The sequence below is a fragment of the Triturus cristatus genome, chromosome 3_2, assembly GCF_964204655.1.
Source record: "Triturus cristatus chromosome 3_2, aTriCri1.1, whole genome shotgun sequence".
In the NCBI taxonomy this organism is placed as follows: Eukaryota; Metazoa; Chordata; class Amphibia; order Caudata; family Salamandridae; genus Triturus; species Triturus cristatus.
In genome coordinates this window covers 419,340,771-419,353,334 of record NC_140584.1, presented here as the reverse complement: position 1 = coordinate 419,353,334, position 12,564 = coordinate 419,340,771, and positions in this window count along the sequence as shown.

Sequence of the window (12,564 nt, the reverse complement as noted above, 5' to 3'; positions counted from 1 at the left end):
AGAGATATCCATGCCTTCAGAGGGCCTGCATTCACAAAGTCTGTTTTTGAAAAATTAAAAACAAAAAATAGATCTCCCTGCAACATTGTATTCTTCCAGTATAGAGGGGGGCATTTATTTGTTTTCTTGTTTAGGACCACCCGCCTTTCTCTGGCAGTCCCAAACAAGACAAAAATAAGTCAGAAAATCTGCCCTAAATAGGGAGGATGGTCTGAGGAACTGTGACTGACAGCACAATGTCAGTTTGCGCGTCAGTTAAAGATATCCACAGTCAAAGCTGGATGATGCTCCACTAGTAGAAATATGCAGAAATACATGCATCCTGGAGTGAAGCAGAACCCTACATAGTGAGTGCAAGGATTGGTTGTGTGAGGGACTGTGTAGACCTGTGCAAAAGACCCTGCCATGGAGCCATTTACCTAACATCTTAAGGGTAGTGGAAGCAACACCAGGACACATTGACCACAATGACATTGCGGGAAGTGGAATCACAAAACCTTAACCTGGAGATGATGGGAATTTGTACATTTTTATTAAAGAGTATTAACAACTTAAGGTAGTGGCAGGTTAACAAACAGTATTTATTAGCAGGCACACAAAATGGCTTTGAAACGTACAACACCCATAATGCAATGGGTATTCAAATGAAATCCCAGGATAGAAATCTTGTCCATGATGATATGGACTGAAGTCACATCATTGGTCAGACTGCATTATAGAATTTGGGGCTGCAGCACTGTTGGTTCAGATCTTCTTTATCGGTGGTGTTCACGTTCCTCCTTATACACACCTCTAAAGCTGAAAGCATGTTTTTCAGTATGTCATGCAGCTGGACACTTTTCGTTCGGCACCCTCACTTCCCCAATTTATCATGTAAGCAAAAGCAATCCCGTCCAGGAACCTATGCTCGGCTAATGTTTACAGGGTGCCGGCAGCGCGTGAGACCATTACCCTGACCACTCGAGAGACAACCAGCCAGTGCCTCTCAAGACTTCTTAGTCTGCTTCTCTACAACAACATAGTGGTGCCACTAGTCCATAACTTGGCTTCAGATGTGGTCTACAGGCTATGTTGCTCACTTTGGAACCTGGAAGTGTATGTCTCATTTTAGCTTTGCCACTTGGCCAAACATTGTGTTACAAAATCAGTATCTGCCCCTTATTTATATACTGCGCTCTATTATGCGCTCTATTGTGCACTAGGTAGGTTTGCTCTGTGGGCGGAGCTTGCCCGGCTGGAAAATGGCCGCTGAAATGTAGAGCTCCGCTACACACTGCTGATATCCGGCAGAAACCCGAGACTCTACTAACCTGCTCCGTTGCGGATGTGACAAATTCGCCATCCTGATACCTCGGTCCGTCCGGGGCTGCCTTTGCCTCCGGCAAAGCCCTGCTGAGAGTCGTCAATCAGGGAATGGGTGATTGTGGCGCGGCCTAACGCCCGCGTGCCTGGGGGTGGAGCCGGCCGTGTTTCTTGAGCTCTGAACCAGGATAGTGGAGTCGGAGCCGGCGGCTGCCCTGTTTGTGCCCACTATTGCTGCCGAAGTTCCGGAGCGCTGGCAACTTCTGAGCGGTTTGCTCCGGCGCTGAGGAGGCTGCGGTGCTCCCTATGCCATAGAGTGGCCTTGCTCTAGTGTTGCTGCCGAGTTTGCGACTGTGAGACGGCATGGCTGGCAACTTCGTTAGGGAGCCGGGAGCGGGCCTGAGAGACCTGGGCCGGACCATGCTCCCCTGTAGCTGTGATCATCTGAGGCTGCCTGTCAACGGGGATCCTAAGCGAGGTGAGACATCCTCAGACTGGGTTGCGGGGGTCCAGATCTGTCCCTGCTCTGTTGGACCCTGCTTGGCCTCTCCTGCGGCCTAGTCCCCCATCCTGCTTTTGGCCTGGCCTGAGGGGCTCTCTGGGGTGGGGTTGCTGCCTTCCATGAATTCTGCCCCAGCACCGAGCTTGGAGTCGCACTGTGCCCGGTGACGACCACTCCTACATACCATCGGACGCTCCAGTCTTGGCCATTGGGCTAGCAGCGTGGGCTGCTTGCTCCGGTTTGGGGCTTCTGGCTGTGAGGTGCTGTCTGCCTTATCACGGAGGTCACTTTTGCCCTGGTACTGTCACACGCCCTGAGCTGCCCCCTTCGTCCTGGTTGGATTGACGGGCAGGTGGTAGGTTGACATCCTTCCCTGGCTGTTGTGCTCACGTCATCTCTCCTGGGCTTGCTCTGTTTGTTTGACTCTCCCCCATCCACATTGATAACCTCGCAGTCACATCTGGCGGATGTTACTTCTGGGCCGCCCACTGCGTGAAGGAACTGGCGATGGGGAAGCCCGATAAATCCCATCCCAAGCTCAACTTTGAGCAGCGCAAGTCTCAGCGCAACGAAGAAGCGGCGGACAGTCCGCTCTCCGAGTCGGAGGCCCCTACTGACGACCCAGTTGGCGACATCAAGCAGATTATCGCGTCCATGCAGAAGAGCCTCACTGCCATTGATTCAAAAATTGACAGAATGGACAGGATGTCCGAGAGGGTTGATAAACATTCAGAGTGCATAGACATGGCAGAGCGCCGCATAACGGAAATAGAGGAGGCACAGACTGACGCTGGTGGCACACAGAAGCATGTTGAGCTCACATTGACCGCCCTACAAGATAAGGCTGAAGATCTGGAGGCCCGGTCGCGAGGCAGTAACCTCCGTATTACGGGCCGGGCGGAATCTACAGCGACGGTAAATATGGAAACTTTCATGGAGAAACTGTTGACTACTCTCTTAGGTGCGGACACTTTTTCTCATTTATTTGTTGTGGAGCGTGCGCACCGCTCACTCGGCCCTCGTCCCCAACCTGGAGCCCCGCCGCAGCCTATAATAGCGAAACTCTTAAACTACTGGGACAGAGATGCTGCGCTGCGCAGAGCGAGAGAACTGGGAACTTTGCAATACGAAGGCTCTTCTTTCTCTGTTCCCGGATTTCACCCTCAAGGTGCAGGAGGCCAGGCGGCAATTCATCCCCTTAAAATTCAAACTGCGTGACCAAAACATTGAGTACGCTATGTTATATCTGGCACGCCTTAAAGTCCTATTTGATGGTAAGCCCAGGATATACTCCGACCCTCAGTCCCTACAGAAAGCATTCCGGGACTGGGAGAGAGCTGGCAGATGTACGAAAGATCAGAATGACGCCCCTGGTCTGACTGAAGTCCCTGGAAGTCTTGATGACAATGACTGAGTTGCTGTAGACAGTTCATAACTGCAGTGCTGCTCTGTTGGTATATATGTATTAGTAATGCTAAGTTCTACCGTGATATGTGCATTGCTGGCCCGCTCTGCGGGCCGGGTAACATTTTTTGTTGGATAATGTGCAGTACGCTTGCTATAGGTCCGCTTCTCCCTTACAATATTATTTCCCTCTCCTAGTTTGTTCCCTGGATTGAGATGACAAGATTCTACATTATCCCTCAAGGAGGGTTATTCTTTAGTGTGCTACTGCCATCAACATGGCATATATTTACTTGATGCTTGCCAATGGTCTATTGCTGCATGCCATGTTTTTGTGGAGTTTTGTAATTTGCAGGTGGTGTTGTGGCGGTGGGTTGGATAAGTTTGTGCTGCTAGGTAACATCTGCCCCACTGCGTTACCCGCTGTCTCACTTCTTGTTTTTTTTTTTCCGCGCTGTGCAAGCTGTGATTGTGGCATGGTTTTTATGTTTTGTAGTATGTGGGTGGATGCTCGCCTTTGCAAAGTTGGGGAGTGCAAGGCATGGGTTAGGGCTAGCTTGCCCAAACGTATGACCTTCATGACATGGAATGTCCGGGGTTTAAATGACCACCGCAAGGTGCGGAAAATCATTGCCTACCTGAAACGTAAAAAGATGGACGTGGCATTTCTTCAGGAGACGCATCTGCATCCGGGGTATGCGCTTTTAACAGGTAGCAGATTGGCAGGGATCCCTCATGCAGCTTGTTTCATGTCCCATTCTAGAGGTGTCTTGACATGGCTTAACCTCAAGGCAGGTCTCAAGTTAGAACCACTGACGACAGACCGGACAGGCAGATATGTAGTTTCTAGATGCTAAAGCCCGGAGTGGGAATTTTTGATTGTCAACTCCTATGGTCCTAACTATGATGATCCGGGGTTCTATCGCTCCCTGTTTGCACTACTCAGGGATCGCTGTTCCCTTCAGATATTCTGGGGGGGGGGGGGAGATTTTAATTGTATAATAGATATGACTCTTGATCGCTCAAAGGGTCCCATGCGTCTACTTTCTGCCTCGACAAAGACGGTGGCATTCATTGCTTTACAATTACAGCTGGCTGATGTATGGAGGTCTCGTTCAGGCGCCCGTGTGGGTTATACACATTACTCGGCGCAACATGATATCCACACGCGCATTGACTATTGGTTTATTTCACAATCTCTGCTGCCTAAGGTGTTGGATTGCACTGTATTGGCCCGCTCCTTTTCGGTCCATTCGCTGGTCACTAGAGCAGTGCCCCCCTTGCACCCGACCCCTTTTTTGTGGCGTTTTCCTCCTTATTCATTATTAGATTCCATCTTCCACTCCAGGCTGAGTGACGGATCTCTGAATTCTTCGATATTAATGTTGGATCGGTTCACTTCTTCTCTACGGTGTGGAGGCGTTTAAGGTCTACATTAAGGGTGTTGCCATTAGTAAGCATGCGGGTGTTCTTCGGGCTATTCACGGTCACCCCGCTTTGCTAGGGACCTGGCTATCCGACCTTGAGGCACGCCTATCCATCACTAATGATCCCGATCTGCGTGAACAACTCAAGGCCACAATAGCTGAATTGCATGAGGAGGCTGACAGTGAAGTAAAACATATGGGCAAGTATGCGTCTGCCAGAGCTTATGGTGAGACAGGCTGAGTGCTGGCTGCAATGGCCCGCTGCCCTCTGGACTCTGGAGGTATTGTCGAACTAGAGGGCGATGATGGGTCAGTCCTGATGGAGCGCGATGGTATCAAAGCTCAGTACCACTCCTATTATCAGGAGCTGTATCGCTCCAAACTCACCCCTAGTGACAATGACATATCTAACTATCAAGAACACATACAGCTCCCCTGGTTACAAAAGTGGCAGCGTGAGTTTTTGATGTGCCCCATCGAGGTGGCGGAGGTTCGGCTTGCTCTGGGGTCAATGCGTGAGGGCAGTGCCCCCGAACTTGATGGCCTCACGGTCACATTCTATAAGGGCTTCAGCGATCTTCTCATCCCATATCTTATCTCTTTATTTCACGAGATAGCCGCAGACGGTAATATGCCCCCTTCCATGAATGAGGCGTTGATCATCACTCTTTTGAAGCCCAACAAAGACCCTCGTAGGTGCCCCTCTTATCGACCGTTCTCACTACTTAACGTGGACACCAAGTTCTTTGCAAAAATGTTGGCGAACTGTCTGTCGCCGCTCCTTCCTCAGCTGATAGGTCCTGAACAGGCTGGGTTCATCCTGGGTCGCACGCTATCACATAACCTCTGCACGGTCTTTGGTGCTCTGCAACATGTGCGACCCGAGGTTAAGGCCACTGGTTTTTTTTTAAATGGCTTTTGATTCGATTGAATGGAAGTTTATGCATGCTGTGTTGCGGCAAATGGGGGTCGGGGAGGTCTATTTGCAATTGGTCTCGGTATTATATAATTCCCCAGTAGCTCGGGTACGTACAGGAGATGTGGTCTCTACTCTGTTTCAGATTTCGCGGGGTACTCGACAGGGGTGCCCACTGTCCCCGTTGTTATATGCGGTGGCTGCAGAACCCTTGCTGCGGGCATTGCGTGAGTACCATGGGCACAGGGGGCTTTGTTTTCCTTTTTACAACCTCATCACCTCTGCTTACGCTGATGATACCCTTTTATACATTAGAGATCCTGAGACCCATTTATCTCCCGTGATACACAAGGTGCTGCGCTTTGCTGGCCTCTCCGGCCCAAAGATTAATTGGGATAAATCTATATTGTTCCCGCTGACGCCCTCCACGGGGCAGTTTCCGCTCGATTTTCCACTACAATGGACAACTGAACCAGCCCGCTATCTGGGCATTCAAGTTCATTCTGATGCGGATGTGGTGATAAAAGCTAATTATGGTAAAGTGGTTGATAAACTCAGTGATGTCATAGACAGATGGACACGACTCCCATTGTCTTTGACTGGTAGAGTTTCTTTGATGAAGATGGTTGTGCTCCTTCGCCTGCTCTTTCTTTTTGTTAATATTCCAATAGTCGTTCCACAGCATCTATTTCGAGAACTCCGTTCTCTAATGACCAAATTAGCGTGGGCTGGTAAGTCCCCTAGGGTCGCTTTGGACACTCTTCCGTACGCTGCCGGGGGACTGAATGCCCCGAATTTTGAACTGTATTACAGGGCTGCGCGGACCTCTCATGCATACAGTTGGGTACATGGGCCCCATGATTTACCTCACCTTCAGATCGAGATGGTTGCTGCTGCCCCGCACTCCCTGCCTCGCTTCTTAACGCAAACCTCAACAAGGCGCTGTGGCATTCTGGACTCAATCAATTTGGTTGTTCATGCGTGGAATGCTTTGCTCAGAATGTATGATGGGGCGCAACTATATTCGCCCTGAATGCGTGTCGAATGGTGCCAATGGTTTGCACTCAGCTCGGAGAGGGGACCCTGGACTCCCTCAACAAATTGCATATATATACCATGGGCGATTTATTCAAGCATGGACGGTTGGGTGCGTGGGAGGACGTAGCTGGCGCTGACAATGCACATTTGGCTCTGACGAGATTCTACTATTTCAGAACCCGGCATGCGTTGCGGGCGATACTTGGGAAAGAGCTACATGAGCCATTGGACATTCCCCCTCTGACTGTACTCTTGAGTGCTCAGACCCCATGCAAGTTAATTTCTAAACTATACGCCTCGTCCCTGATCACGAAGATTCCATCCTGCAGCAGGGTTAGACAGGCCTGGCAGCTGGATATTGGCGTTCCTATTACAGATGACATATGGTTCTACTGCTGCGAAGTTACCCGTAAGATTTCTATTAATGGTCGCCATAGACTTGCCCATTTTAAATTTTTAAACAGAGTTTATCCCTCCCCTTTGCATCTTTTTGGGTATGGGTTGCGGGATACTGATAATTGTGATTAGTGTCGTGCGCCGCGTGCTGGTTTTTTTCATCTCGGCATGGCAGTGCCCACAGGTGGAACACTATTGGGGAACGATTTTTCAAAAGCTGAATGACATTCTTGGGCTATCTCTCGCACCAGACCCCTTGTTGGCGCTCCTAGGTTATAACAAACCCTTAAGAAAAATGTGCGTTAGCTGGTGGCCATCGGTCTTCTCCTGGACAAACGCCGGCTGGCGATGCGATGGAGAAGGGGCCCAATGCCCACGGGGACAGAGTGGGAACACGACATGGTATACTGTAACACCCAATCTGATGTCTATAATGAAATGCTCCCTCCTTGTAATCGTCCAAAGAGTTTTTGGGGTCTCTTTGCTCAATATCATACAGCGCAGAGAGCATCGGCAGATGCACCGGACGACTAATGTATAATTTTGATCAATCTCTGTATAATTAATGTCCCAGAATGTTACTGAAGATGATTTTGCATGACCCTGTGATGTTCTTATGTCCACTTGCATTCTTAATAACAGTATTCTGCCCTCCCTATCAATCAATTGTGGGTTTTCTCTATTGCTGTAATATCACTCGCACCTCGTCTGCCCTCCCCCTACCCGTCACCATGCTTTGTATCGATATTGTTAAGTCTCGTATTTGCTTTAGACCTATGTGATCCAGATTTGTATTATTTCATTTTCTTTTGTATTATTGTATGGGTGTTGTTTTTTCCTTATGTTTTAAAATGCAATAAAATACAATAAAAAAAAGGTAGGTTTGCACTAAATTGAAATCCTTGGCTATCCTTTAAGTAGAGACAGTGTGCAATAATGTACAGGTACTCTGAGGGACAGAATACTCAAGGTTCCTCACGAAAGAAGGAGCATGTTTTGAATTTACAGAGCTCCTACGCTGTGCAGCCATTCAGCCTGTATTTTCAAGGCAATTCTGTGCAGCTCAGCCATGACCCATCTGCATAGTCGTAGTGTCTCTGTGTTTAAACATTCTAAGTAAAGAATGCCTGACGAACAGATTCCATTCTTTTCTGCTGGATTTGTTAAGCGCATGACTGCCCAAGGGCCTCCCAGCCCTAATATCCAACCAGCAATAATCCACTACTGAATCAAAGTATTCTTTCCCGAGGTAAGACTACTTCCAGGAAAGGCAAGATTTCTGTGATTTTCTAAAAATAGGTTTTGCATCCATTTGAAGCAGCCCAGTCCGGAAGGAGTTCCATAGCTTAGGGCCGAGTGAGAAAAGGAGTTACCTCCACTTCCCACTCTACAACTTTTTGGAACCCTCCTGAGCCATGTATTAGCGGACCTCAGTGTCCTACCAGGGGTATAGGGCTGCACTAAGGAGTGTAGTAGCTGAAGGTCTTTCTTGTAATAGGCTCTCTGAGCAATGCAGAGGGCTTTAAAATGGACCCATTGTACAGTCGAGAGCCGATGAAGCTCTGTCAGCACATTCTGTACCGACTGAAGTCTAGTAATATTTAGAATGAGGTGGGCTGCTGCATTTTGTATTATCTGTAGCCTCCTAATTACATAGCGTGGAGAGCCAAAGTACAGAGAGTTCCCATAGTCCAGGCGGGATATCACCAGTGCCTGTACGATCAGCCTTCTGAAGGGGAAGGAAGAAAATATAATACTTTGCTGAGCATTCTGAGTAACCCATAACAACTGGCTGAACGTTTCCTCACTTTGGATTCCATTGTGATTGTTTTGTCTATCCAGACATCCAAATTATTTATGGTGGTTTTGGGAGTAGGTGGATTTTCTAAACAGTCTGACCAGGCAAACAGCGGTTGATTGTTAAGGTTGTTGCCCAACAGCATCATCTCACTTTTTCCACCATTGAGTTTGAGACAACACCTGGCCATCCAATTTGGCCACTTGCTTTCGACAGATTACGAGATGTGATTTCAAACACTGCTCTGGAGAGATGGACAGCACTATTTGGGTATCATCCACATATGAAATGATTGAGCGCCAAAATACTTGAACAATCTCAGCCAAGGGACACATATAGAGATTAAAAAGGTGGGGCTCAATGACAAGCCCTGAGGGACTCCACATTTCAAGGGGAAAACATGTGTGCAGCATGTATTGTCTAGCACTTGAAAGTTCCTACTCTCCAGACATTATGTGAACCATTTTAACGCCCTGCCTTTTACACCCACATTAGCGAATCTCTGAACTAGAAGTGCATGTTCTACAATGTCAAATGCAGCACTAAGATCTAAAAGTATGCCTGCTGCAGATCCTCCCAGGTCCAGGAGCAGCTTAAGTTCTTCTACTACCTCCAATAGAGCTGTTTCGGCATGATGCCTCCGAATGCTTACTGCAGTAGTACTGATCCAGTAAATGCTGTTCATGAGCGAATTACTGAATTTACTGTCTAATAGTTGCCGCTTTAACAAAGCATCGCACACTGCAGTGTCAAGCTGAAAAAAATCTTTTATTGATCCACCTTTTAAACATGGATGCCATATTAAACAATGAAACACACTGTGTATTAAATTCCGGGCTTTTCCTTTATAACCCCTTGATAATCCTTGTTATCAGGGCTTAGTTCAATTGGGTCTGATGACACAAACAAGACTGTAAGTCCAAGAATGCACACATTTGTTTAATAAAACACTAGAACTGGAGTTCTGGGATCCTAATCTGAGCAAAGTAGCAGCCATATTTAATACCGTATGAACAATGCATTCTTATGCAATGGGTTATCTTATCTTCCCAGACCAAACAGCAGAGTTGATGCACTGAAAACTATAACGCTATTTAATCTGAAGCTGTTGAAAGAGAAGCGTGGCATCCAGGAGTTGGTGAACTGTAAAGAATGTACTGTATTTTAAACTGCTGTAGAAAAGAAACAGGAATAAAGGGAGGCTTTCCACTTGGCCACATTCTTGCTGCTCTGATTTAGGTCCTGGTGTTCTCTGTTGCAAATCATTGTTATCAGGTACCTTTATCTAATTACTTCAGCTCGAAGCAAATCAAGGCTGTTACTCCCAGGGTACATTAGGTTGGCAAATGAAAGCCTAGGGCTGGAAACATAGTGAACTATCCACATTATGAGAGTAAGCTTCCTGCAAGGTATCCTTTTGAGAGGAGTATCCTTTCCTGATGGCAGGATACCACCTTTGTACATATTTGTTGAGTTTGTAGAATTTTGTTATGCTGATGATCTTGCAGAATATGGCCCAGACATCCTGCCACAGATACTAGAGCTACAAATGACTGACTAGATGTTTTCTTTGAATGTCATTTTTTAGTTTCATATACACATGCGTGTGCATGCACACCATGTGCGCTCATGATTGAGCTAAGAGGTATATGCTTCTACACATTGACGCTGCCAAATACGGCCACTTCTGGATATTGGGGGGGTCTAAGACAAAGTCCATTTTTTTACTTCTTTATCCCTTTTTTCCACCACTGGTTAAAAACCCTGAAGGGCTAAATGGTGCTGGTGCTGCAGGATTTGGTGGGCTTGCCGTAGGTGCTTAATCTGCGTCGAGTCGCCAGGCGTGGCTGAAGGACCCCGTTGCCAGACATCAAGACTGGCTACGAGATGTCACATTTTATAATGAGCAAGCAGAGACTTATACATCACTGTGTGCCTGAAGGATAAGTCCAATGGGTATTTGGTTCCCCCCAGCCTTTGCGCCAAACCCTCTGTCCCCATCAGAGTGAGGGACTAAACTTTGCCATATACATGAAACGTTGACTTGTCCAAAACATTGAACATACTGTATAATGAAGATGGGCCGTTGGGCCACTGTAAATTCGCTATGAAAGTATGTTTTGTCTACTGGTACAATATATACCTACACAACATAATTTCCAAATTCCAGGTTAATTTGTACCTATATGTTTCTGCTTCCTTTGTTTATCTTACAGATGTCAATGTATATGTATCAAAAGCTCAATAAAAAGATTATAAAAAGTAAAATACTGGGTGGGGTTGCCATTCATTCTTCCATCAGGGTGCTTTTTGGCAACCACCTATACCACCTATGTATAGTAACTGCCCTGCTGCGTTAATGCATATAAAAGGTCTTTCTGGTAATAATGCCATGGAGCGTACAGACGTGCTCTGTACACCCACCGTACTTTACAGTGACTCCATTGCTGCAGGCATTGAAGGTGTTTACCACAGTGTTAATGATGGCCATACATCCTTTCGCTTCACCTTGCGGACGGGCTAGCGAGGGGCGGACGCCTGCATCTGGGGGGAAAGGGGGGTGTACATCATCATCATCCATCATCAAAGATCATCATTGAATTGACTGCGAACTCGCGTGGGGCATCACGGCACTACATTTATTTAGGTGACAACAAAATGTAAAATAGATTGTATTTACTTTCCTAGAGCAATGACTGTGCTCACATCACATTTGGAAATTGGTAGCAAATTCCAAAACTTAGGGGAATATTATCAAGCACGGCATTAAATGTATTGCCGCTTTGGCGGCAGAAAACTGCCGCTAAAGCGGCGATAATGGGCTTGATTATATGCCGCAGAGAATTCCAATAGAAGCCCATGTTCACACCAGAACCTGGGCTTCTATGGGAATTCTCAAGGGCATATTATCAAGCCCATTATCGCCGCTTTAGCGGCAGTTTTCTGCCGCTAAAGCGGCGATCATTTTAACGCCGTTTCTTGATAATATGCCCCTTAGTTCTTGTCTAAGCTACAGAACATCACCTTGTCAACAATCCGAAAGGCCCCTCGCAAACTGTTTCTACCTGGTTTTTGCATGGCAAATGGGTTTTCTGAAACTGGATTAGATATGCACAGAATATAAAACAACAAGGGAAATAAAAAATTCCAACTGAAACCAATGGATACCAACAACTATGTCCATTTAGCAAAAGGCATCAACTGACCTTTTCTCTGTAGTCTGATGTCTAGAAACCTGTAAATGGGCTACTGAATTCAGCAGAAACAATATTTAACTTGTGAAATGGATCTCCATCTGGAAACCTTAACTGCCAGCGAGGGACCCATCTTTGGTACTTCAGGCAGCACATCTAAAGTTCAAGGGTCCCACGAGGCTGTTAAGATGCTCCTACAGAAGAGACAGTGAGAGTAGAGGTTTTATTTTATAGGTTCATTTGCACAAGATCACAGGTAACGTCAAAGGATTTCGCGGGTTGGTGGTGCTGTTACCTGTGATTCTGACATTTGACATTATTTTCTTCGTTTTGGTGTAAACCCCTGTTGCTAGCAAGTGCAAGAGAGAAAAGCCTGCGAGATCCTTTCTTGGAGGACCACGTTCGTCAATAATGTGGTTTTCTGAGGGGCACAACGCTAATAGCAACAGCTTGTTATTTTAATATTTGCGCATGTCCATTTGTGTTTACGGCTGCGTGATATACTCTTTATCTCGATGAAGAATTAGATACATACACCATATCTAGTCACTAGCTCACACATACATACTCACTCCCATACACTCTTT